Source organism: Anas platyrhynchos, chromosome 9, assembly GCF_047663525.1.
Source record: "Anas platyrhynchos isolate ZD024472 breed Pekin duck chromosome 9, IASCAAS_PekinDuck_T2T, whole genome shotgun sequence".
NCBI classification, from domain to species: domain Eukaryota; kingdom Metazoa; phylum Chordata; class Aves; order Anseriformes; family Anatidae; genus Anas; species Anas platyrhynchos.
In genome coordinates this window covers 8,544,852-8,568,261 of record NC_092595.1, presented here as the reverse complement: position 1 = coordinate 8,568,261, position 23,410 = coordinate 8,544,852, and the positions used below count along the sequence as shown (strand labels likewise).

At 43.0% G+C, this 23,410-nt stretch overlaps 1 long non-coding RNA gene across 10 annotated transcripts in view; it reads right to left on the bottom strand.

The window, feature by feature from the left end:
• Positions 1–1,074: 1,074 nt before the first annotated feature.
• Positions 1,075–23,410, bottom strand: part of LOC106018689 (uncharacterized) — a 326,876-nt gene continuing 304,540 nt past the window's right edge. For 9 of the 10 annotated variants that reach the window (XR_011811402.1, XR_011811394.1, XR_011811395.1 and 6 more), the window contains 2 exons: positions 10,416–10,643; positions 1,075–3,618 (listed from right to left, as the gene is read on the bottom strand). This is a non-coding gene — a long non-coding RNA (uncharacterized lncRNA). Of the gene's footprint in view, positions 3,619–8,492; positions 8,732–10,415; positions 10,644–23,410 lie in introns of all 10 variants that reach the window. The other variant, XR_011811400.1, reaches the window with a different exon arrangement.

Here is a 23,410-nt window from a genome sequence, read left to right as displayed (position 1 = left end):
TTGAATGTGGCAGCCCTAGATAATGATGAAACGAATAAAAGGCTCACTTTTTTGTTTAGGTTTGAGGAAGAATTCAGGATTCCTCTCGTGAAAAGGCAGCGGTTTAATAGCAGCGAGGCAGAAGGGCTTCTCGTTATCCGCAGAGGCTGCTGCCAGTGCAGCACTAATGGCCACGGCACGGGCTTCCCCAGCACGCTCCCTGCTCTGTGGCACCCGAGGAAGCCGCGCACCGGCAGGGTGAAAGGAGGCTGCTTCAAGAGGCTCGGTGTGGGATTGGGGGACAGTGCTGTGCTCCCATGTGAGGGCTTTCCTTTGTGGGAAGGGCAGAGGGCAGTTTTTCTTGGTGGCACTGAGTGATGCAAGCCACACAAACCCACGCTGGAGCACAGTGCCTGGGCACCTCCGCCCCTGGTGCATTTACCCACTGCTGGGGCAGCAGCTGCACAAGCAAATGCATTGCTGCATGCAGAGGAACGGCTGTGCAAGTGAGCTGTGGGGCAGGAATCACCTCCATGGAACAGGGCCTTGGACAGGCAGATAGCATGCCTGAGCCTGGACAGCATCCCTCAACAAGCCTTGTCTTCCCATACATTGTCCTGCCAGGATGATTTTTATATTGGATTTAGGGGAAAAGAATGGAAAGCAGCTGGGCAATCTGCTTCTTCCTGTAGCTCATCTGTACCTGAGAACACATTAATATCTCTTGCCATATGTTTTTGCAGTGTCTTTTGCATATTCCAGGAACCAGGCACTGCAACTTGCAGGGCCTTTTGTCTCAAAGAGGTCAAGAGCTGCCTTGTATTAAAGGTGTGCTGGATGTGCACCTATTCCATACCTACCGGTTCCATTCAATGAACTGGTGCCATGCCTTGCAAGAGAGATGGTAAAGGCTTTTTGTTTGCCTGCTTTGAAAGGTTAATATTCCAGAAAAGGAAATTAGAGTAATAGAAGCTTTAAACTGATTTACCAACCCATGGAAATAATTTTTGCTTCTATTTCATTATTGGCCTCTTTGTCCAAAAGGCAAGTTTTCACTCACACACACACACACACACACACAAATAAATAAAAAAAAAAGAAAATCCTGACATTTGTAAAATTGCATCTATTTTTAGTCTTTTGCCCAGCCCTTCTTAGGCATTCACATTTATCTAGACCAGAGCAAAACATATGAAAAAAAATTAAAAACAACTTCTGTTTGAGGCTAGTTAAAGTTACTCTATTCACTGCAGTAACATTTGCCCCAAATGCAGAGCTAGCAAGGTCAATAGTTTCACTTTTTGTGCTTCAGCTACATTAATATAACAGTTTGCCATTCCTCTCTATTACTATATATGTTCAAAGCTTCATAAGCTGTCATGAACAGCCTGATCTCTGACACACAAGACATGTTAACAACAGCTTTTTCCATTCAGAAAGCCAGCAAGAAAGAGAAGTCAAACCTTTCAATGTATGTTAAGTAATAAATATAAGATCTCCATGATGTCCTGCATGATGAAACACCTTACAGCAGGTTAGAAAAGGAAGTATGTGGAATCAATACATTTCTTCTCACAGTTACATAGCTGCATACATCACCACTTTTAACTTCACTGTCTTCAATCCAGCCCACTGTGTCCACAAGTAATATCACAGGGACAAGGCTATAGAAAAGCCAAGGACATTATAAACGAACAATGTGGCTATTCAGTGCATACATCTAGGGTTAGGGCAGAGTGACCAGTGGTATAAAAAACCAGAACATTAGGAGATTTCAGTGCATTGCAATCCCAGTTAGCATGAACATATAATAAGAAAAAAACTGTCGATAAAAGGAGCTTACAAAGAGCAGGCAATAAACAAAATTGAGCAGAAATACAAATTGGATATGTACAAAGTTTCAGGATTCCCCCAACCCCCCTTTCACAAAACCAAAGTATAACAATTAAGTGTAACAATTAAGACAGTTGCATTGGGTTTACATGATAAGGGCTTGGAAGCGGGGGCTGTAGGTCAACCTCCGTGAAAAGAGACCAGTAGCAGCCCCCATGTCATTTCTAACAGAGAAATTAAAAGACTCAGCTCAAAGTGCTCTCCACCCAATTTACAGGTATCGTGGTGCAATGAGGAGACAGAAGCTGCATATAAACTTCAATCAGCACAATTCCCTGAGAAAATATTTTGTCTTGGTTTATAATAACTCTTTTGAACTGAGCTGGGACTGTTTGCTAATCGTTTTATCAATGATAAAAGAGCCCATGTGGACTTCGGTATGAGTTTTATGAAAACAATGTATGATCACGATCTCATGATAAATCTCTTACAAACTAGTTGACGATCAGCCCTGATTATGGACATAGGAAAGATTCAGCAAATACAAGACATGAGAAAATAAGGTATATTTTTACTGTGCTTTAGTTGTTAGACAGTTAGCTGAAGAAATACTGAGTTGAGAAAGACCATTTAAACCATACCTGGGCAAGAGAAAACAGTCTTTTTCCTACAGCAAACACATTAATGGTGGCAAGGTCACATAGCATGAGAGAAGACCCAGCATCTGCACTTCTCAAAGGCATGATGAAATCCTCTCACAAAGCTTCTAGGTGGATGTGAGCAGGGTAAATGAGTGCCCTAGTTAACTATAAATTAACTGTAAGTACCCTGCTTAGCTATGACCCTTTATTTGTCTTAATAAATTGCTCCAATTAATTATGCCATTTTGGGTGCCAGTGAGTAATCTGCAGTGTATTTTCCTTAGACTGAAGAAGTACCTTATAATTACTACTAACCCACCTGATGGCAATGTTGTGGTCTCCTTCTGATGCCAGTACCTATGCTATGGCTAGTTGGTAATGGTAGTGGCATGACTTCACCACAAAATGGCATCTTTGCAGCACTTAATTTACTGTTGTGGATCTTCTTTAATCCTCCTCATCTTAAATTCAGACTTTCTGGCTGTCTGTGCTTCTGGAGTCCCAGAAGTCTGCAGGAAAATAACAGCTGGTGCCTATCAGAGGTAAATGCCCTTTAAGTTTGACCCAAAAGCCACATGAACGTATGTTTTATTTAGAGATACCTAAATTTGTATATTGACCCAATGTACTCTTAGTGCAAGGATGTCAGCAGCGTTTATAAAGATTCCTCGCAAATAGCTGTTGACTTTTCACCCTTGCAACTGTGTGAGATTAGTGCATGTGGTGGTCCAATGCCAGCTTAAATATAGCTGGGTTTTCTTGTTATGTTGTGTAGCTCTGGCTTACAAACCCTTGGGTGGCTGCAGTTATCATGGTATAAAAGTACTTTAACAGCTGAACAGTTCATTTTATCACTCATGTTGTAACAAAAGATGCTGCTCCTCTGAAGGGGATTTATCTCTCCGGCCACACCACCAATCTCCCCCAGGCCTGTGGGGTGCACAGAAGATCTCAGTAGCACTGAGGGATGCAGAGGTCAACACATGGTAGAAGACACCAATGGAGATCTCCCTTTTTGGGCTGAAACACCCAAGGTGTTTCATCCTTCAGCACAGGGAGGAGGATCACCTCTCTTCTGCTTTGTGGTGGAGAAAGCTTGTTGCCATCACTGGCCTCTCATGCCAAGGATGCTCCATGGAGGCTCCACTGGAACCCGCCTTGACCCCTGGGGAAAGGAGCAAAGCAAAAATAAGTCTTTCTGAGGAAGGCTAAAACTGACCAACAAATGGTGTTTTTGAGGTACTGAAACTATTATTTTAGGTGGAATTCAGTGAATTATGTGAGCTCAAAAATATTATGTAAAAACATGAAATTTAAGTAATGCCATGTTCTGCTTCAGAAAATACCAGCATGCTTTCTCTAAAGAAAAATATTTCAAACAATATATTTAGTGATTGAGAAGCCATAAACCAAATAAATCTGCAGGAACAGCAAGTGGCAGTGCCCACTCCCATGGTCCCCACGGGGGCTGCACTCCCAGGATGGCCATGGAGCTGAGCAGTGCTGGCTCCTCACAGGTGCTTCCCATGCAGTATTAATCCTAAAGTCAGCCACAGCATTTAAATAAAACTGCTCATCACTGCAGCAAAGCAGCAGCTAGTCTGGATCTGGTTATAAAATAGATGTATTTTAAGAGCACTGTCCTACTTTGTTCTGACCAGGGAAGAGATTAGGAGCAGACCTGTAACCAGACATCACTAGTGCTTCGTGATATCCTTTCTTTAGGAACAGTTCTTAGTTTTGCATTATTTCTTTATGAGTGCAGTAAAAAATACTCTAGAGAGGGTCTCATGATTTGCAACCTGAATAGTCAGAGCTGACACAAAAAGGTGAGCTTCAGACCAGTTTACAGCAATGACAGAAAACATATTGCACCTCTGTTTAGTTTAGATTATGTCTACTATGTTCAAAGATATGGGAAAAAATGAAACATCAACAAAAAAACACAAAGGGAACAGGGGTGGAAAAAAAAATCTCTTTCAAGTAGTATGAACCTGGGATCAGCTGACTTACAGAAGCCCTAAATTTGATCCAAAGAATCAAACTGCAAGAAATGTGTCAAAATTAATTAAACAGGCCCTCTGAAGTGGTGGAGCATGGCAGAATGAACTTGTTGATGATGGACTGAAAACAAGGTGATTTTGTTGCCTGAGTTTTCTTTCTGCTCAAGTGAGAAACAGGAATGCTGCATTGCCGGGGGATCACACCTGCGGGGCTGTGGCGTAGCGGCTGAGCCCGGGGAAATCCTGGCCACCCCACGCCTGATGGAAAATCCAAAGCTTGCGGCATTTTCCAAAGAGGCTGAAGGAATGAAAACAAAACATGCCATTTTCTCAGCAGCAGAAGGTGCTTAATTGTGCTGCGAGGTCTGAAGTGGAGGTAAGCAAGCAAAGGTACATATATATATATAAATTAATATATATTAATTCCATAACTAAATATAGACAGGGATGCCACTCATTTTTTTCTTTTATGGTGAATTCTCTGCCCCACAGTTTCAGACGGGTATCTAGGAATGCATACACCTCTGGAAACTCCCCAGAAAACACTGCTGTCAGCTGTCAACAATTTCTATGTAGTTCACTTGGCCAGACACCTCACATGAGGACTGTGGGAGCAGGATGCCCCGGTAGAGAAGGTACCCGAACTTTTCACATGGCATACACCTGCTGCTGCCCACTTTCTCATGCCAACCGCAGAGAAACTTCAGCTGGTAAAATGTTCTGAGCATAATTAGCAAAGGCAAATGAGCACTTTTAGAAGGAATGGATTTGTTGAAGTATAATGGGAAGATTATCTGGACATGGTTGTGGGCAACCGGCTCTACGTGGTCTTGCTTGGACAAGATGACCTCCATCCTCACGTCCCTGTCAACCTGAACCATGCTGGGATTAACTCAAGAATGGCTTCATATTTCTGGGAATGATGCTCCAGCAAAAGTCTTTTTAAGACAAAGGGAGTGGGCCTGGGAGAGGGGAGCTGGGAAGGAGAAGACTCCTCTGGTTAGGACACAGGGACTCAGAAGAAGCAGGTTTAGCACCTAGTTCTACTACAGATGTCTAAATGTAACCTTGAGACAAGCACTTACTCCCCGAGTGACCTGTAAGAATTGCAGATCAAATTATGTCTTTTTCATCCAACCTTCTGCCTCATCTGTTTAGGTTGTAAACTCTTCTAGGGGGGCAACTGCACAGGGGTCATGGTCTCAGCAAGGGGACCTCACCACTACTAGAATACAAATAACCTTGGAAAGGTGATTCTGTGACTGTCTGAATTCCCTTTCCTGTCGTTTTGGTTGCAAAGTGCTAGCGCCATGCATTAGAAGATTTTCAGGCTATTGTGCTTTTATTTTGGACTCAGACCTAGATCTTATCATGTGAAAATGCCGCAGCTAATGCATAGTAGGATGTGATATCCTCTGTTTTGCACCTCTGTATCATTAGCTGGAGGAAAAAGGGAAAAGGGGAAAGAAAAAAAAAATCCACCTTTGTGTAACTAAAAACCTCTCAGTGGGATTTGTTTAGTGTGAAAGAATGATTAGTAATTTTTAGTGATTAGCAATTTTCTCCCTCAGGTGGCTTTTCTGCATTCCCGTAGAGCTCACGTACACAACAGACCTGCCAAAAGGGAAGAAAAAGCTGAAACAGAAAACACCACACAGCAGTGAAAACTCTAGCGGGCGTTTATAACAGATTTATTTTACTATTTTTAAACAACAGGTCTAATCAACAGAAGGAATATAATCCTCATTTCTAAATCACTCTATTTGTGCAAAATTTCTCCTATGGACCTCCAGATCCCACACTGGTGATATAATCAATCCAAGAAGCACAAATATATGCCTATATAGATACATGTATTTATGCTTTCCCCTCTTCCTTGTATTGTTTAGAGCTGAGCAGAGATGAGAGAGACCCCTCAGTTATGCCATTTTATTTTATTTTTTTCCCCTGTGACATGCTGAGGAAATTGTACTCTGGTGTCTAGTAGGACTGGATTTCTCTGCCCCATTGTACAACAAAAAGTGATTATTTTTAATGTGGATTAGAAGGAAGCTTTTTTTTTTTTCCCCCTCCTTTTCCCTTTTCCAATTGATTATGCTGCAGAAGGGATCTTGCTTTATTTCACGAGGAACGTGGGGCCAGATTCACCCAGGGGTAACTCACTGAAGACAGTAGAGGTGCATCAGGGATGGGTTTGACCCATGATCTGTTATTTTTTCCCTTAACTGCAGCTTGCTTGCAAAACCTCAGTCATTACACCTGGTTAGACTAGTGGCTTGACAACCTGTGTGGCCCCAGCATTTCCTTTTATAAATCAGCCCGTCTCATATAAAGAAATCCAAGACGAGATGAACACAGCTGCCTAGTTTGATGGCAAACACACACTTTGCCCAGCTCAGGGCTGTTTCTAACCCTTTCCAAGAACTGGGAAAATATTCTCAGCTTAAAACATCCCATTTAATGCTGACTTTAGAACATGAACAAGAATCTTCACCATGTTTGCAGTGGGGAAAGGTGCTGGAATGAAACCATTGGAGACTGAAGTCCCACACGTACAGAAGAGTTGTCACCTCCTCCTGATTGCCTTATTAATGTGCTACACTGGTAGCTTGCCTCTGGAAACAGGAGGGCAGATTAGTGTCTACACCCAGACAGCCTTAAACCAGTAAAGTCAGCAGCAGTGGTGGGTTTTCACACAGCTGTTTCATCTGGGAGCATCCTGAGATCTACGTTCCGGAGGTGCCATTGAATGACCTTCTGGCCCTTCCCCTCTCCTACATTGTAATAATGAAAGAGCACAAATGATACAAGCAGACACCCATGGTCATCTCTGCAGCCCCCGTGAAAGGAGCATGGCAAGTGTGAAGCTTTTGCCAGGGTGAGACACAAACACGGTGAAACCCAGCTGGGAGTTGTGTTGTGGAGGCTGAAACATCTCCTGGAGAAGGGTGAGAAAATAGAATCAATTCTGGCAGCTGGGCTGCGAATCAACGTGGACTGGAGCATCTTGGAAAAGAGAGTGGGATGGCTGGACACAGTAAAATGACCAATCCTGATGGAGACCTTAATTTCCCTGGTGAGTTGGTACAGAAACTCTGAGCTACCTTTTCAGAAGGGGGAGAGTGAGAGGGCAGGGAGTAAATCTGAAGTGAAAGCATTCCTTCAGCTCTTTCCCAGGTATTGTCCCACTGAAGGTGTGAGCTGCTCTGGAGCTGGATGTGAAATGGTGATGTAGAGATAAAAAGTTTATCTCATAGCACTGCTGGAAAATCTGAATGGTCAGCAAAGAAAGCCCAAAAAACACAGCGTCTTTTGTAGTTCCTTCCAGACTACTTCTAGGACTTCAAATTTTTTGAAGTCCTCCAGAATCATGCAACTCAATGCCCTAAGCTGAATCATCATGAGAAATGACGATTCTGATGAAAAAAGCTTCACGCATGCTGAGAAGCAGATTGAAACAGGGAAACTTAGAAACATGTTTTTTGGTTTGTTTTCTGTTCTGCTGTTTCACTTTTGAGTCAGAGGAAATGATTAGCTCCTCGCATTTCCCCAGTGCTCAGGAATGTGAGTACTTAGGGGCTGAAGCCACCATGAAGGATGGGATGCAGACAGCTTGTAAGTCTTGTGTTTCACTTTTCCCTTCTGCTGATCTTTTAAAAGAATAAAATATTATCTCTTATTACAGCAGTAGCTGCCACATTTTCAATATTCAGGCAGAAGATGCAAGTTTACAACCTTTATCGTTCACCCAGACAGCCAGAGGGATGGATGTTAACACGATCATACTCTTACAACCTTTCTTTGCTGCCAGAGGTCTCTCAGCTACCTGAGCGATGCAATTTTCCTTTTTGGCAGCAGTGTTGTTCCGCACAGTTGTCTTCTCTGCCATTTGGACCTGTTTACATACGCATATGCCAAAGGGGGCTTAGGAGCGCTCATGTGTGTCGCTGTTGCAGAGGGAAGGGTATTTGGTAGGCAGCAGTTTCCCTCTCAGTGTTAGGCAGGCTGCCCACCAAACCCCCTCTTTACACAGTACCTGTGTCCCCGGGGAACTGGCAGGCCACCCTGGGCTCGGCATGATACCATCATCACACACAGATCCGGCAGCAAGCGCAGCCAGAGGCCAAGCAGGAGCATCCAACGGGCCTGGTGGTGGCAGAGATCTGGGCTGGGAATGTGAAGATGTTTGGGCTGTCCTTACACGCTGTTACAGAGCTATGCCAGCCCTTCTCAGACTTCAAACTAGATGATCTTGGCTGAAGGAACTATGATTTCCTGGTGGAACAAGAGTTTCTTTTTTGATTATTGTTAAAAATAAAGGCCAGGTTTTACTATGAGCATTTTCACAAAGTAAAAGAGGATTCCATAGAATAAGTGATTTTCTATTTGATTAATACTAGAGTTAGGGGATATTTACAGGGGAGGAGGTCTCTTTTGATGAGAGCAACATTTTCCAGGTGCTATTTCTATTTCTTCTTTTCTTCACCTATTCCCAGGAGTGGGATTCTTGATCCATTCAGGCTTTTTTTCTCACTTTTGTTTGCACTAGTAATTCATGTTGGAAGACTGACCTCACATGCTGCTTTTACGTTTCATAGTATTACTGAACTCAACAGGCTTCCTCTCCATTTACACTTTAATGAGCAAAAGAATTAGTATTGCTTTCTCTTTGAGAAGGGAAAATGAAAAATATCTGATTTAGTAATTATTTGACTATCTGAGGGAGGATAGCTAAGAAAAGAGCCCTGATACCCCCAGAATAAAAGCATAGTGGAAAGTGAGTGTAGAGCTTATATTGACAGAGAAGTAAACTTAGGCACAGAATAATCAAAGGGATATGCCCATACCAGCCAATGTCCACAGTGAGGACCATTAGGGGACGGTGCCTTCCACTGATTCAGTCAGTGGGAACTGGTCCAAGAAGACTAGTACAAAAAGGAAAACTGAAATAGTTTGAAGGGAGACTGCATCTAACAGAGTAAATACAGTTATGCCAGTGTTTGTTTTGGAAACAGAATGTATACTCAGGTGAGAAAGTGTCCCAACTTGCAGCATATTTGAGCTTGCCTGCATACAGAGCTCCCTGGCCTTTTCACAGTAATCGCTTTCACCCTTTTGGAGAAGAATGACAGAATATTCATTTCATACTTGACAAAAATGAAGAAAACAGGCCAAATACAAACTTAGCAGAACAACCTGCCATAAAAATCAATCAATATTTTTTCTTTTTATTTGGAAGGTAATTAAGTGCTAGAGTTCAGATTTCCTCAGCTATGAAAATTAGATAGTTATCATTTTGACTACAATTCTAACGTGTCTTATACATTCTTCAAAGTGTTCTGGCTAATTGCTTTAACCAAATCCATGTCAATGTAAGACCTGGGTATAAATGTTGGACTACAGCTGCCTGCTCTGGGTGACAGCAGCAGAGAGCCTCTCTCAAAAAACATGCCCGTGCACATCACTTACATATACCAGCCCGCTGCTGCCCACCACATTATGCGTGTTTAGTTTTGCAGTGTTTTGGGAACAATCCCAATTTTCAGTACAGGGCCTTTGCCAATTTAAAATTTTGTATATTTTGAAATTCTGGGAAAAAAATGGAAAAAGCACGCAGACAAACTTCTTCCACAGTTCGGAAAAGTTGATGACATCCATCCACTAGGTGACACTGTTTACCTACAGATCTTGCTCAATTTGTGTGAAAACCCACAAATCTTTCAAAAGTAGCATACAATATGTTTTGCTATTAAAGAAAAAGGAGAGTGGTTGCAAAGGAGAAGGAAAATGGGCTGTCAGTGAGGTACAATTAAGGGCAAACCTACAGTTATGAGGCTTTATGGTCTGGTTTCAAACTATTTACTAAAATGAATTTTAAAAGCCGCTTTTTATCAGGCCCACTTCAATGCCTTAGGAAATTGTTTTATTTAAAGAAAAAAAAAAAAAGGCAGGCACTCACCGTTAGCACAAATCTCAGGCTGGCTCAGATTTGGTCTTGGAGACAAGCATGAAGAGAATTGCGTGGTAACAGAGCCAGGGTAGGAGAAAGAAGAATTTCTGCAATCTCATTTGAGGGGAACTTGTAGAAAGCTATTTTCCAGTCTTGAAAAGATTTCAGAATTTCTCATTTCTCCCTCAGTCTTAAATAGGACCAGAAATGGTAATCTCAATTTCTGAAACCAGTAATCTGAAAGAAACAAAAATTGATTAGAGGCTGCTTGGATCTTAATGAAGCATTTCTGAATTATTTCATGCTTAAATATTAATTTTCCTTACTATATTTTTTCCTATAGAATCATATGCTTTTATTTGAAAAAGAATATCTTTCATTATAAAATGCTGACTAAGTCAAGATGGTTTAAACTGAAAATGAGATATGCCAAAACCAAGAGTTTCCCTCAAGAAGTATCAGTTTTTAATTAATATTTTCAAATTAGAAAAATGTTTAATTGGAAAATTCTTATACAAATCTGCTTCCATGTGCTGCTCAGGGAGGACTCTATGCAGAAACGATGGGGTTGGCAATGGTATTAGGGAAATCTAATTTAGTATCTGTTGGGATCAGGAACTCACACTTCTGAGGAAACTGGGCACGCCTGAATCAGGCATGCATTTTGGAAAAACTCCGGAGAAGTCCATTTTCTTTCTTCTCTGCTACTGACAGGCCAAAAGAAACACCTCTCATCTAAAGCCCTTAAGCCAGTCTTTCAGAAATATTTACCTCCCACACTGCGAGGAGAACTCTAAGGGAGTGCTGGGTGCTTGGGATCTCAAGCAAGATGCTGGGCACCTTCAGAGACCAGGGAGGGTTTCACAGGGATGTACCAACCCAATACTCTCCTACTGTGAGTCAGCCTTTTTTTTTTTTTTTTTTTTTTGTAGCCACAGCCCATAAGAAGCTTACAGCCCAGTTCATGTTTAAACACAGCCAAGTTTTTCAGAGATCACCTTTAATTCCAAGTAGAAACCAACTGTCTAGCCACAGTCAGATATTTGGCTATGGATCCAACTACTGTCATGAAATGGTTTTGAGGAACATTTCTGTATGATATTGCTCGTATCTGCATGCAAAGATCTCTGCTCTATCATTTGGGCTATCGGTCATTTACCTCCTTGGTTCTGAAATAAATGGCTAGCTAAATTAAAGCTGAGACTTTATTTCCTGAAGGCCTCTTCCCCAGCTGCTGTCATCAGATCTTCCAGCCCCAAAACCCAAGGCACCCAGCCTTGGCTCACATTAATGAAGCAATATATCAAGAGTGCAAACCCAGCTTCCCACGTCACCTCTGACGTATGCTGGTCCCTATTGCAGCCAGCAGACTGTCCACAGACTTAACCAAAGCAAAGTTCCTCCTGCCTCCTCCTGAGAAGGCACTGGGCTCTCTTTTCTAATTGCTCATACTGTAGTTTGTGTTTTCTAGATGTCTGGAGATTCATGGATTAATTCTAATAGGGCACAAGTAGAGAACAGCAAGCTATTGCCCACAGGTTTGAGGTTATTAAGCAGGATGGCCCTACGCCAAATGGGGAATCTCTAGGAATTTACAAATCCCAAATCCTGCTCATTATTACCAGGAACCTTCAGTTCACCAGCAGCATTGATGGAGCAAGAGGCAAGCCTTGCTTCAAAGCTCCTGTGATCAGAGCACAGGAAACAGGAGGACAAGAGAGGCTCAGCGATACTCTGGGGATTGCTGTCCCCGAGCCAGGAGCCCACATCTGTGGTGGGGTGAGCAAGGCCCTCCTGCCAGCCAGGCACACCAAAGTACCACTGGTGCTTGGGCAATCCCTAGCCTGGCCTGTGTTTGAGACGCTGCCTTTTTTAAAATCCACAAAGCATAATTGATAATTATATGAAAAGCCCTGGGGGTTGGACACGATAATAGCAGTTTTACAAGAGCCTAGAAGACACGGAAAATTTTATGGTATTTTTGATGTAAAATTATTATTTTTACCTGCTGTTCAGAGCACACAGTAGCTGCTGGCATGGGTTCAACGGCTAGGTGGATGACGTTGTTTTTACATTTCTGAAGTGGTTTTTGGGCCCAGCTCTTGCACAGATCGTGAGAAGAGGAAGACGAATGGGGGCTATGTCAAGAACAGTGGAGCCCCTGTTTTGTTTTCCAGTGTGGACAAAACCAAATTTTGTTTAGGCTGTATCCCCCAAACAACTACACCTCTATTCACGGAAAGCAACTGTCACTCTTCCTGAATTGTTTGTCAAGTGTGGGGAAATGCCCAGGGAAGGCATTGAAGTTAGAGGCCCTCGTCTAAGAAGACACAGAGTAAACCAGCACAGCAGGAGCTTCTCCCACCAACAGTCCCAACTAAGAATACATCATGTGTTTCAGCCCTGGTTGGGGCTTTCCTCAGTCTTGAGTATTACAGACAGCAAATATTTCAAACAATGTGACAGTTTTGTGAGACAAGCTGGAAAAAAGAGAAAAAGGATCTAGCTCCCCAGAGAGCTGAGTCTAACAGACTCGTTGCATTGGTGACACGATCCAGATTTGAGACTGCACCTCCAAAGGCAAAGGGCAGGAGCTAGTTTGTTTAATTTTGAATATTTGCATATCTCTTTCTCTCACTGCATTGATATCAGATCTGCAACAATCTATTAAAGCTTTCATTTGAATAGCCATTATATGCCTGAGAATAGAGACTGGGCTCCTTGGGGGCGCTTAGGAATAAACAAATCATTTGTGGCACATGTGTTGTTCAAGCTTCAAGCAAGGTAAATGGAAAATACAGATTATGGTGCCTCAAGTCCTCTCCATTTTCCCCTCTTGTCAAACATTCCCAGATTCTTCAAAAGGAGAATCTAGCCATATTATTAGCAATAAAATGGCTTATAGCTGAAATTTTGAAAAGGTTTAACAATGTTCTTTGCAGGAATTGTGTTTCTCATTACATAAATCTCCAGGCTCTCAGGCAAACCACCACCACAGCAAGCCATTATGTCCTGCTGTGGCGGTGTCTCCACTTAGAAAAGATAAAGATTCAGGGCTTTTTGACTTTCTTGTTTTCCATTCTCATTCCTTTTAAAGAAAAAAAATCCCACAACAAGCCAAACAGTATATTCACCATTGAAAAGTCCCTGCAGGTTCATCTGCACTGGACAGATTCTCTCCTCATTTACACCAGTGACCCATGAACAGTCAGGGGTGGGATGGAGAGAGGACATGGATGGATGGACAGCAGGACACAGAGGTCACAGACTACCATTGGCACAGGTGCAGGCTCCCCACCCTGATGGTGCTGGGAGGGAGATGAGGGGAGACGTGTACTCCAAAAAACAACTCACTGTTTAATGGCAAAGCCAAGAGGAACCTCCCTCCCCTCCACTGTGCCGCACCCTCAGAGCAACATAAAACCTGAAATTGCCACTTAACTTAAGCCAAAGTGATTCTGCCAACTCTTGTGGCCTTTCCTAGCCTGTTCCCTGAGAAGGATGTGACCCACAGGCTTTATCCCTGCTTTTGCCACATTTTGACCTGGCACCTAGCTTCTACATGCAGATTTCTGAACCTGAGATGCGCCTGGTCAGAGGTACTGTGGGTATCCTTGTCCATCTGCTGATGTGTCTTGGAAAACAAGTACTAAGAATAAAGCAAAATAAGATAAAATGAAATCCCAGCAATGAGATACTGGAGCTGATGCAACTAAATTTTTAAATCTTCTGTTGAAAAATATACTGTCAATTGCCAGGCAAATTTCTCAGGTTGATATGGCAACTGAAAACACTGGAAACCAAAAAGCTGAGCAAATGTTCTTAAAGGAGAAAAATAGTCTTGCTCCTGATCAGCAGGGATTTCCATGCTCCATTCCTCAGCCTGTCTTTTTTTAAAATTTATAACCTACAGGAACAACAGCGTCACAAGATGATGCTGATTTGCTTTCTGTCATTAGAGGCTGTTTCTTGGAGGCTGCAGTAACACTTCGGGCTTCTGCGTGATGGATCTATAGTCACAGCTTAGCTCTTAGCCCTTCTTCAGCAGTGGCATCCACCTGCTGGGCAAAGACCTGCTGTCTTTGGCCCAATGTGACTTAACTCCAGCAAAGTAGTTAAGCATGTGCTTCACCGTAGGTACACAAGAAGAGCCACCAAAGAGACAATATTACTCTTCCATTTAATACAAACAATACGTGGAAGGTAATGTGGGAGGAAAGATGGAACTCCTGTTCCTCTGTATCGTGGCTGTATCACTTCCATCAATTACAGTCTCAGCAGAGAGCTAGTGATGTCCCAAGGTCCTGATCTCTCCTGAGCACATCCTGTAGTGGGGCTCAGTGGGAACAGGTCAGCAGCCCACATGAAGAGATCAGCTCAAACTGGGCAGGAGAGCCACCAGCTGGCAGGTTCGCTGGGAACAAAGGAATTAATGACCCATAGGTGTCCAAAGAGCAGCTACAGAAGGAACATAAACAGTATTTGCCTGGTTTACGCACTGCCTCTCCCCCATGCCCAGCCAATTTAGTATTAAACAGGAAAGTAAAATAGTCATTAAGTACCCAAGACTGCCACTTGGTAAGGAGAACTAAACAGGACATTCACAATCTTATGCCAGCGTCTTAGTCCAGAAAGATTTAAAGAGTGGAGTAGGGATGAGAGGAAAGGAGATAGATTGAAGGCAGCACTTCCACATAACTTGAGAGCTGAACTTGCAGCTCTGACAGCTGGAACAAAAATAAGGGACCCCAAGATAAAAACAGCTGAGATGACTCATCTGAAGTCATCCATCTTTTAAGCTAGACCAGGACTATACTTTAATACTTCAGCAATATATCTTCCATTTCTAACCGTTTGCTTTCAACCTCAATTGCTCAATAAATAATTTTTAATGTACCTATAAAGGTAAAGTGAGCTCTTCTGGATATAATTTAGAAGGAAAGCAGTGGGTGCAGTTGCTACAGATGCTGGACAAAGGAAAATTGTGCTTGCCTTGAAACACTATGTGCTGTGCTAGGGGCTGTTGCTGCCTTGTGCTAAACATTGGGACAGGCAGAAGGAGGCACCTGCCTTGCAAAGTGCAGATAGATAGCTGTGTCCTCTACAGCAGCTCTGGGCAAAGCCTGAAGAATTCCACATCTGCAATTATCAGTGTCTTGGGACAGGATGCTGCTCGCTGTGACTCTGCCAGCAAAGACAGTAGTGGTGCTGAACACCTGCCAGGAGCCTTGCTTTCTGCAAGGACACCTACACAAGAGGACAAACACTCCTTCCCCTTTTGCTCCTTTCCTTTGCAACTCTGAAGGCATTTGTTTATCTTGATGGTGCCTCTCAGGTCCAACTGACCATGTCTTCTTACACCAGAGTCCCACGGATCAGAGCAAAGTAATATTTCTACTCTCAAGAGGGACAAGAGAACTTAAAAAAAACATCTCAGAAAACCAGAAGGGGCCATCAGCTCTTATTTTATATTTATTTTTCCTTTAAACAAAGGGTTGCTATTCTTTCCTCTCCTCACAACGAAGTTAATAGATTTATTCATCAAGTTTTCCAAATTTAGACATCAAACTGATGTTTTTCTCCCACTGCTAATTTTATTCTTAGCAGCACTTACATAAAGGCAAGTATTGCAATATGACAAAAATGCAAACCTCCTCTGACCTGGAACGTACCAGCAGGTAAAGTACAGGGGAAAGTACAAGCAACTTCTTCATCAGGCTCTCCAAAACAGCAAGTCCTAAAATAGATTTTTTTTTTTTTTTTTTTTTAAACTGTTTTCTCTGAAGATCTAGATATGCCTTTGTAGCCTTGCCCTGGCCTTCTGGCTTGTGCCCTGCCACTAACACAAGTGCTCTGGACGTTGCAGAGACACGGCAGCCCTGCCCACTTCTCCAGCCCCGCCGAGCACACCACGCACTCGGTGGCTGGTGGCAAGGACAGGCACACAGCTGAGGCGCTGTGCCTCATGTGGCTCTTCTGGCAGAGGGGGCAAGGCTACAAGAAGCGCTCCATTCAGGGACTTTGTTCCTTCCCACTTTCCCCATTTCCCAAACCAGTGTCAGAGAAAAAAACGCTGCCTGACTTTTCCACCTGCAGGCTCTCTGCTAAAGAGCCAAAGGTGCACCCGTATCTGTGCTCCTGAGGAGAAACCATGCGGCTAAATTCAAGATTCAGTGTGGAAAGACAACAAGCAGAAGCTAACATCAAACTACTTTAAACACAGCTGAGCACACAGAATGTTCTTACATGTAATTACCACTGAAAGAAGGCAACTGTGGGGGTGCTGCTGCCGGTGATGGCAAACCCTCTCCACAAGGTTCATTTGTACAACAGCACCTGTTACTGCACACCCTCCCCATGGCATCCTGAGGCTCTGCCTGGCAAAACAAAACCCAGCCCCCAGTGAATGCTGCAGGTTTCCACCAGATTTTGCAAGGCCTGAGTCCCACACATTCCCATTGGCCCCGGTCGTGCCTCATTAGTTTGGCTTAATCAAGTGACGAGCATCGCTCAAGGCTGGGGAACTGCTGTAGTCAATGGGGTCTATTCTCCACTGGATAGACACATGTCACCCCCATTAGCATCAACGGGAGTTACAAATGCACGGCAGAGAAAGGCCCCAATGTGTCCAACGCGCATTAGGAAGGAACAGAGGGGCCAGTTCAGCCCCAGGGTAAGAGCCTGCAGCTCAGTCCTGCCTTGCAGCAGTGCCGAAATTCAGCTCAGCTTCAACCTGGCCCAATGGGATCATCACCAAAACCAAAAATGAACAAACAAACAAACAAACAACAGTGTGACTTGGGAGGGAGCTGAGTCCTGTGTGAAAAAAAAAAAAAAGAACAAAAACAAAACACAAAACAACTAGCAAACAGGTCAAGGATGGTTATGTTTGCAGCAGACAGATATCCAAACAGCAGCTTGCCCCTGCTGCAGGCATCCCGTGCTGATGGGTGCTGGGGCTGCAGCCTTTGGGCAAAGGAAGCGTCTGCCTCTGTGGTACTTTTGTGGTGGGCAAAAAACAAAACAAAACAAAAACAAAAATAATCTTTAAGGTGTTCTGCAGGGCAGTCTTCCACAGGTCTTTAAAAAGAAAAGGGGGACAGCCTAGGAAATGGCCAAAAGGAACAGGGTGTGTGTCAACAGCGAGTGAGAGAGAGGGGACACCAGACCCCATCCTTAGCTGAAAAAAGGGCAATTCCTCACCAAAATCAGCCCACCTCTGCTGAGGAGCTGGCTTCATACAAGTTACATCTGAGCCCAAATAGTGGACTGTATCTTTAAGTTCTCGGTTTGGGGAAGTTTTCTTTTTTTAAGAAAAGAAGTTTTCTTTTTTTAAGAAAAGAAAACTTTCCTTTATTTTTTTTTTTCTTTCTTTCTTTTTTTTTCTTCTCCCTTTCAAGATGCTACTCATTGTCCTTGAGATTAAAAATCAAATTTTCATCGACGTTTTGAAAAATGTATTTCTTTAAATATTATCCCATGAATATTATATTCTTTAAATATATATCACCTGTGTGCTCATACTCTGAGAAAAGTGCCCTGTGAGCCTGAAGCATGTCACGTCACATATTTCAATGGTGTGCATATCAGAAATGTCAGGTAGTTACAGCAAAGAGTTTTTAAACATTTGCTTTTCAATTTGTGCTTAAATGAGGCTCTATCAGTATTGAATGCCAGACCATAAATATTATTATTAGACATTTGGGTCATATTTGTCCCTTGTGATGCTGTTTCATGTGTTGGTGTATTACCTAGACACAAGGCATAGGCCTTTCTGCATCTACACCTTTCCCATGGAAATTTCCCCCAGAACTTCAGTGATGTTGGGCTTGACTTATCTTCTATGAAACAAGAATCTAGCTCAAATTATGCAGCTCTATCAGACTGCAGGTATTGCACTGGTACTCTGGAGTTAATAGCCATAACGTATATCCCAACAAATTGTCTTTAGCTTTCTCCATATGTTAATACCCTCTAATCCTGTTATCAGTATAGGCAGTTAGACAAACAGTATGATAATAAAGCAGCATTTATAATACATGTCCCTTCAGTACTAGATTAACTACGAGATTTCCCAAGCACCTAGGGATTTGATTTACCTACTGTGTGCAAATCGCCAGTAAAAAGAGAGTATTCAGGAAAAGATATTTGCTCCCACGCTGTATTGTTTACCATCTGCTTTCCCCTTGATCTGTATGTGTGTCTGATCTGTGTAATTTATTTATTCTAGCCCATGGTGATCATTTAATGTAGGGTCTAGAGACCCAGGATATTATCAGCTCACTGAAAGAGTTTTCTGTGAGCACCAGACATGGTCCTTCGTGGCTCCCAAGTGCTGCCCCCTTCATCACAACCAGGAATTTAAGAAGCTACAAGAAGGAAAAATGAAGAAGCTTTTTTTTTTTTTTTTTTTTTTTTTTTTTCCATATGACTGCTACAGGTGCTTACTTCATTCTGGATAAAAACACCCCCCTTCCCCCGCAACCCACCACCATCTTTTATTTCTCATTTTTTATTTTTTTTAATTCCTCTCAACGTGTCGTAGCTTTATATGAGGCTAATGGAGCAAGGCAATGCTCAAACGTCAAATTAAACTGCACAGCTCTGTAATCACTCAGACTGACATGGCATAAAAGGATAATTAGTAGTTCATTACATGGAACATTGTTTGTTCAGCTAAATTGATTTCTCTCAGCTGCCCATGTTTTCTGTTTACTTAGTGAGTGCTCCACTGCACATTCTTATTTGTGAACTAGGAAATCCCTTCCCCTGAACTTTTTTTCCTCTAATCAGCATTGAATTTTTAAATATAGTTTGCCTGAGGTAGATGAACCTCCAAAATTACAGACAGGTGCATGGCAACAATGGCCCGTGTGGAGTGATACGTGGTATAAAACAAGCTGTGGTTAAGGAGACCTAACCCAGTATCTCAAAAAGGGCCAGGAGCACTCATCTGCTTTGTACATAGAAATTCCTAGCCTGGTTGTTTGCTTTTCAACTTACAGTGAACTTGCCTTTCTCTTATAGTGAAGTAAAAGAAAAAAAAAAAGAAAAAAAAAGCGGGGCTATAACCCTTCAGTGCCAGGAGCAGAGGGTCTGCAACAAAGTCTTCACAGCGCCTCCCTTTTTGCTCACTGGAATCCCAAGAAAAAAAAGAAGCTTGCTGTTTTAAACTTGCTTTTCTTTCTGCTTTTAATCAGTGTTGAGGCACAACTACCCAACTTCAGGTGTTTCTAAACTAGGTGCCTCATGAACACCTCTCAGCTCAACCAAATTTCGAAATCCTGGCAGTAGCTACAGGTAAACGTGTTGGAGTTACCAACTCCTACGGCTGTAGTGTCAGTTTAAAGACCTAACTTCTGGAATCATTTTGATTACATTTCAAAAAATGTTCTTGTTTAGGAAGAAAATGCGATACCTCAGGAGTCAGAACACAGGAAAAAAAACAGGCCACCAACTTATTTTCTGAACCTCTTTGAAACCTTTTGGTTGAGCGCTGCCTGCAGCATCCCAGACTGCCACCAAGCCCCCACTGCACCCCTTTCCTTGCAGATACTACATTTTTGGTACTGGCATGTTTGTGCTGGAAGCCACTGTTGTTTCAGCTTGATCTCAAAGTCTGCACCACTCTGTACAGTGCCCCTTCAAGAAAACTGGTGCTTACTTCCTCTAAATTGCAGTGACATTTATGGGCAGGCTCCTACCCCTGACAGCAATATCAAACTCAAATATTCCCACACCCTGCTGCTTGTTCTGGCCTCCCTCCCCCTTCAGATGTGTTGCCACAACATTGGGAAGTGGATCACAGAGCTGATGCAGCTGAAAAAAAATTCTTTTGTACCACGTTATTTTCCAGGAAGATCAGATGCTCCAGCCAACTCACAACATGGACCTGCAGACAGCTGTTTCCCCAGTACCACAAGGGGACAGGAGGGTGCAGCCAGTATGAGCCAGTGGGTGGGAACTGTTTGGGTTCACAACACAGTGAGAGAACCAGCTTGAAGCTGTGGGCAGATCAACCTCTGGTAACACTTCCATCCCAGCTTTATTCACCACCTCCATGGAGCCTAAGGCAGTGCCATGATCCGTAGCTCATCCTAACCAGTCACGGTAAAAAGCAAAGCTATTTTAGTGCCACATAAATCCCTCCAGATATTTTTATTTTTCCCATTTCCTGTCAGTCACATGGCAGGGATCCCATTCATTGTGTCCACACCAGAACTTTTTTTCTTCTTTTTTTTTTTTTTTTTTTTTAAGCACTATCTTTTTCTACCTGTTGATAACTGCCCCCAGAATCCTTTGATTCATCCCCATCACCTAAATGCAGGTCACCTTTAAATGTCAATTTTTCCCAATGTGATCAAACCAATTCTACCCACGCATCATGCAGGTAAGAGGGGCTCCCTTTAGGGAGTCCCCTGGGGACTCCGGAGCCATTTTGGTGACAGTATACCCACTCCATCAGCAGCAAAATGAGGTATTCTTGCACATTGGACAACTCATGGCAATATGAACCCCCATCTCCTTTGGACACGTTCCCCTGAGCACCTACTTCTTTGCTTGCTCAGGTAGGGCAGGCTTACACTTATTCTCCCAACAAACCAGTCTGCACAGGGCCATGCCATTGGTGCACGCAAGCTTGGGCTTGCCTGGCACCGTGGGACAGGAGCACCATGCTTGCTCCAGCTCCCCGGTGAGCTCCCTCTCCATATATGCAGGTCTGGGGAACCACTGCATGGAGACATGTTCTCTCCTGCTAGGACTGGGCAAGCAGCTCATTACCCAGTTTAGCTGCTGAACCAAAACCTGCTTGGAAAAAGAGCTGAACAAAGACAACATAGTCCTCTCTTCTTGACACAGTAAAAAAATAAGAGGTAATTTGAGTAATTGTAAGAAAAAAGAAGCTGAAGGATAAACCTTGAAATATCTCATCTGTGGTCTCTTCCTTCAATAACCAGCTCAGTGACAAAGCCTACACCAAAGGCATCAGCGATTTCACTCCAATTCTTTCCTTTGCTGGAACTATTTGAAAAAATGACTTGACAAATTTGTTTCCCATCTGTGATTACCTTTGGAGTGATGGAAACCTCATTTTTGGAACGAGGAAACTATTTACTAAAAGAAAATAGGTCCAGAGTGAATCCTGACCATAAATACAAGCATCATCAACAACACTCCATTCGAGTCACAGTGGCAGCGCTCAAAGATCCCTTTCAGTGGCACCTCCTGAGCAATGATCTAATTCCTGTAAAGGAAATGGAAGCTTTGTCTGCAGTACCTCATCACCTTTTCAAGACACTATAATATTTGTGCTATTGCCATCCCTAGCAGCACTGAGAGATGTCTTACTGAGGGGATGTTTTTTATGATGTTATTTTATTTTGGGCCCTGCTCTGTTCCTGCTCCAAGCTGCCCAGAGCAGATCCAGCAGCCTCTTACCCAAACTATCATGGCCTGAACTAATTCACCTTGCTCCCCATGGCTTGCTACTTCTGCTGCACTATGAAACTCCTTGACTAGTGCTGGCTGATGCAGGGACTGGATGAATCACTGCCTCAACCAAAGTGCAGGCTTTCTGAGATGGTTTTGCCACTCCGCAGCTATGTGCACAGCTCTGCACCAGATCATTTTGATGGAAACCATGGAAAAACTGTTGTCTCTCTGCCTGTATTGGTATTTCCTTGATTCTCTGGTTCAATCAGGCTGCTATGGAGCTCCTCTCTGCTACAGGCCAGTTGTCAGAAACAAAGATTTGGAAGATGGTCAGGTTCTGTTTCTGCTGCAGACCAACGTGAGCTCACACAGCTAAAATCCACGGCAAAGTGTTCGATCTCTGAACATGTTTCAGTCATTCCTATATTTTCTTTGCTGGAAAACTCCTACAGAGTATAGCTGTTATGCTATCTGTCCCTGGACAATTTGATCACAGCAACTAAGTGCCTACAAATCATTTGTTTAATCCAAGATACATCTTAAAAAGGGAGTTTCCATAGATTGTTCCTGGCATTTAAGACAAAGTTACCAGTCATAATGAAAGCCAAACTAATCATTAGCTCATCTGCTATCTCAGCTATCCAGACTCGCTTTTGTTCTAAGGGTCCAAATTTCCAACTATTTGGACAGTTGCACCTTCCTTCGTAACTGTCTCTATTTGAGGGCAATGAGGTCATTTGGTTTTGGACATCCCATTGCACAGGCTTCTCAATAAGTCTGGTCTAGCAATAGCTCTGCTTGAGCCAGCGTCCACTGTCCCCACGCATTTCCCACATCTTACTGCTCTTTCAGTAACCAAACTTCTCCCATGGCTGTTTAACCACCCAAAATTGAACAAGCACTTCTGATTATTTCTGCAGTCTAATGAAGATAATGAAGCCTGGTTTCCTATGCATTTGCCTTTTATCATTGCCTTTGGTGTCTGAGGATGAAGTTCCAGTAGAAGTATTTGAGATAATTGGGCATTTATGTGTTCTCCCCCCTTTCTATATCGATTTTCTAGAGTTTGGATCCTTGCCTCAGAAATAATTGGACACCTCTTGAAACCTGTGGGAACTTACTGATCCTTGAGATCTTTATGTTCTTTTCAAGTTCAGATGAAATCAGTAAATGAGTTCAAAAGTCATTAGCGGGGACACACGGATGCAGACTGGATAACTCTTTGGTCTCACGTGAAAAAACAGGCTAGCAGAGATGTTTTTGCTGAGCATTGCAACTCCTGCTGTGCTGCCTCACCCCACCAGAAACCCTCCACCAGGCTGGGAAATGTGTGCTTGCAGACACCCACAACAGTCCTCCTTGACCCACCTCTAACAATCCTTTGTATGGCATCTTTCATGGTGCTGGTGTGCGAATGAACTACTTCCTCTAGGTATTTGCACTGTTTCCAATTGCCTTCATTTCACTAAGCTAACATGTTTTTCTCATTTTTAAAAAACAACACCTAAAAGTAGACTAGAATCCCCTCTCCCTTCTCACACAGCTGACACACACTCACTTTCCAGGTTCTT